At 48.2% G+C, this 3,697-nt stretch overlaps 1 non-coding gene across 1 annotated transcript; it reads right to left on the reverse strand.

The window, feature by feature from the left end:
• Positions 1-3,224: 3,224 nt before the first annotated feature.
• On the reverse strand, positions 3,225-3,302 carry MIR9785 (microRNA 9785). Its single transcript, NR_128463.1, has one exon. It is a non-coding gene; the product is annotated as a microRNA 9785 (primary transcript).
• Positions 3,303-3,697: the final 395 nt, after the last annotated feature.

The raw sequence follows: 3,697 nt of genomic DNA on the forward strand, positions 1-3,697 counted from the left end.
CCTCCCAGGGCCTCAGCTGGTTCACATCTACAGTGGAGAAGGTCTCTGATCCCCAAGATCCTGCTGCAGCCCTCTGCTTCCCTCAATGTGACTTGGAATAAGACCTGTGTCTTCCTGCTCCACACACAGGCTGCATCTGTCCCCATGAACCTCGGAGCATGCCCTGGCCTTCCTCCAGAACCCCTGCTTCCGACTCCCTCCTTCCTCATTTCTCTCCTCTGATTACTGCTCATTTCCTTCCTCCAATGAGGGCAGGGTGGAAGAAGGGCCATGGCAATGTTGCCACTCTCCAGGCAGTCAATGTTTCTCTTAACCAATCGATGCCACCCAGGGAGTTCCTGGCATGGGCCTGATCCTGTGCTGGCACCTGGGGTGACCTGAGGTATCTGGCAGAAGCTTATTGCTCACAACACCACCCTGACTTTCCCAGCTCCTCAGAGAGGATAAAAGCACAATCAGAGGTGAAGGAATGTATCCAAATTCCTTGCCCCAAAATGAGCCAACAGGCATCTACATAAACATAGGGTGCCTACCAGGATTTGCCCTTAGACTTGGAAGGACAAGGAGGGATGAGAGCTGGTCAGGCCTGAGGAGAGGACATGGTGTGCACATGACTGGGGTGTGGGGAGCAGGGCCAAGGCTGCCTGGATGAGCGGTGGATTCTCAGGGAACCAGGGGTCCCAGGCCCTGCTGCCCTGAGCCTCTGTCCTGGGCCTGGTCAAGCCCAGGAGACCAGGTGGATGGGTCTGTGGGAGCAAGTGTGCAGAGAAGCCCAGCCTCCCCTTCACACATTCCTCTAGACTTCCTTCTGGTGGGGAGGGTCCCCAGGCAGGTGGACATGGAGCCCTCCCTCAAACATGATGTGTGCATCAGCACATCAGCCTTGGGTGAGCTGTCCAGGCTGAGATGAGCTGAAGGAGGCTGGAGCACATCCGTGATCCCAGAGACGTGCTCTATAAGCCATCCTACCCTGGGAGTGCTTTTACGTGAGGAAGAAAGAGCAATGGGATCCTGAAAGTGCAGACAGAGTATACTTCTCATCCACCACCAGACACTTGCTCCAAGAACTTGGGTCTCCAGTGTCAAGCGACTCGCAGAGTTTTGTTGTGCCCTGTCAGCTTATGGTTTTCATAGGCAAATTTAAAAACAAAGCCAAAATCTGCTGTAAGGGATCCCCTCCAGCTGGGAACCTGAATCCAAGCTTTCACCCTTGGCAGTGTTGTTCCTACCTTCATCTTCGTTAGTGATGCTGCCAACGCTCTCCGCAATAAATTCTGCAGAATCATAAACATGAGCAATAATGTTATAAGGAAAGTTGCCCCACCCATTTCTCCCCTTCCCCTTCAGCTAATGCTGCCTTCCAAGGCATCCCACTAGTCCTCTCTCCAGGTGCTCACATCTCCCCTGGGCTCTGTGGAGCAACAGTCCTTCAGTAAGACATCGATCACAGTTTCAAACCTTCAAGAAAGAGATGCTGAGAGAAGCATCTGTCAACCTCTCACTTCCACAGGTCCATTACAGCTCTCCCTTTCAAGCTGACCCACTAGAAACTCCAACACTTATGGGCACACTTGAAATATGGCTAGTGTGATCAAACCATTGGGTGTTGTGTGTGTGTGAGCATGCTTCTTTTTAATTGCTTGAGTTAACCACAATTTGAACTAAGTTAAATATAAGCAGGCACTTCTGGCTAGTGGGTACCACAGTGGACAGAGTGGCTCTAAGAGCTTGCAAGATGAAGAAGAGACAACCAACCACCCTCACCTCACTGTTCATTCAGAGAATTTGGACGACCAGAGGGGATCTTTCATTTGCAGGTTATCTTGGGCACTTGGACCCATGCTAGGCATTGTGAGAGTCCTTGGGGACACTCTAACAGCAGTGTCAACAACACTCTGACCTGGGAGGAATTCCCAGCAGGGCACCCCACTTTTTGCCAGTAGTGAGGAGCATGGCCCAGGGCACCGGTGCTGGACAAAACCAGAGAGAATGGGCAGAGGGGAGGGAGGGATGCATCACTCTTTTCATGATCCCATCCTTCTCACCCCTGAGCCTGGAAGACCCAAGGAAGGCAGTGGCACCCCCTTACGGGGTGAACAATTTGTACACTGAAAACTACAGATCATGGCTGAAAGAAATTAAAGAAGGTGCAAGTGCTTGGAACGACACACCATGTTCATAGACTGGACGGTTTAATGTTGTCGACATTTCTCTGCTACTGAAAATGATGTACACATTATACTGCAACAACTCAGAAAACCTCATGCCATTTTTTGAGACTTGGAAAAGAAAATCCTAAAATACATGTAGAGCCCCAAAGAATAAAAAGATGATCTTGACAGCAAAGAACAACAATGGAGACGTCTCAATTCCCAGATTCAAAACACACTGCCAAGCCACAGCAGCAAAAACATCTACCCCTGGCATCTAAACAGGAAGACAGACCAATGATCCATAAGAGAAGGACCTAAAAATAAACTCATATATGTATGGCCAAATGATCACTGCCCAGGTTCTAAGATTCCCCAGTCAAAAAAGTATAGTCTCTTCAACAATCAACAGAATGAAAAGGCAATGTATAGGATGGGAGGAAATACTTGCAAATATTGCTTCTGGATAAGGGACCCATATCCAAAAAATATAAGAAACTAACACTCAATTAAAACAAAACAAATACACATGCACACACACAAACCAAAAAAATGAAAAACAAAGACTGTGGGCAAATAGCTGAGTTTAAAAATGGGTAAACACCTTGAGAAGATATGACCCCATAGAAGCTATGATGGTGATCAAATATATGTGAAAATGTATGTTGCGCTCAACTGGGACTCTGTGGTTAAGAGGTGCAAGCAACTGCTTTGGGAGTGGATAAGCAATGAGATCCCACTGGATAGCACAGGGCACGATATGTGGTCACTTATGAAGGAAAAGACAAAAAGCACTAAAAAAATTACAACTTTACTGGAAGGCTGATTTCCAGGAAAAGCATGCTAATAAATGGATTCACAAAACACTGCTCTTAAAGAAAACCCAATATAGAAGAACTTACAATACTGAAATCCTACCATTAAAAACAGCCACTATCATTCATATCATGGTTGTTCTCCAGGCTTCATTTTCTACACGGTGTGTGCAGCATGTGCCCTGATTAAATGTACAGCCACACTAACAAGAGTCTTACAACATGAGGGACTTATTTCATGGAGAGAAACACAGAGGGAACACAGAGTCCTTCTCACCCAGGTGGGCAGCAAGTTTGTACAGTGGTGCCGGACACCAGGATGAGGGTGAACTCTGAGCTCTTACTTGCAAGATCGCCTGGGTGTGTGCTACCTAGGGTGGTCAAGTGTGAGAATGACAGTGACACTGTCCAATACAAGAATACGCCTCGCCGATTCCCATCTGCTTTGGCCATGTTGAAGCGATGATGTCAGCACTGACAGGGACCTTATAAGATGCATAGCATCTACAGGACCTCTGGAGACCCTGGTATTACCAGGCATAGACATGGAGCAGGGACCCTTCCCCGTCAGTGCTCCATGACTGACAAAATCCTGGCTGAGAGAGAGGTGCAGGTCAGGGGTCCAGGCACTCCCATGGATAACCTGGCCTGGGTCCCCATTTAGATTTTCCATGTAGGAGGTCAAGAGCTTGGGCCAACTGTCTCTGCACCATCTCCAGCTGAGCAAGGGGA

Source organism: Sus scrofa, unplaced genomic scaffold (assembly GCF_000003025.6).
Source record: "Sus scrofa isolate TJ Tabasco breed Duroc unplaced genomic scaffold, Sscrofa11.1 Contig2586, whole genome shotgun sequence".
Lineage (NCBI taxonomy): Eukaryota > Metazoa > Chordata > Mammalia > Artiodactyla > Suidae > Sus > Sus scrofa.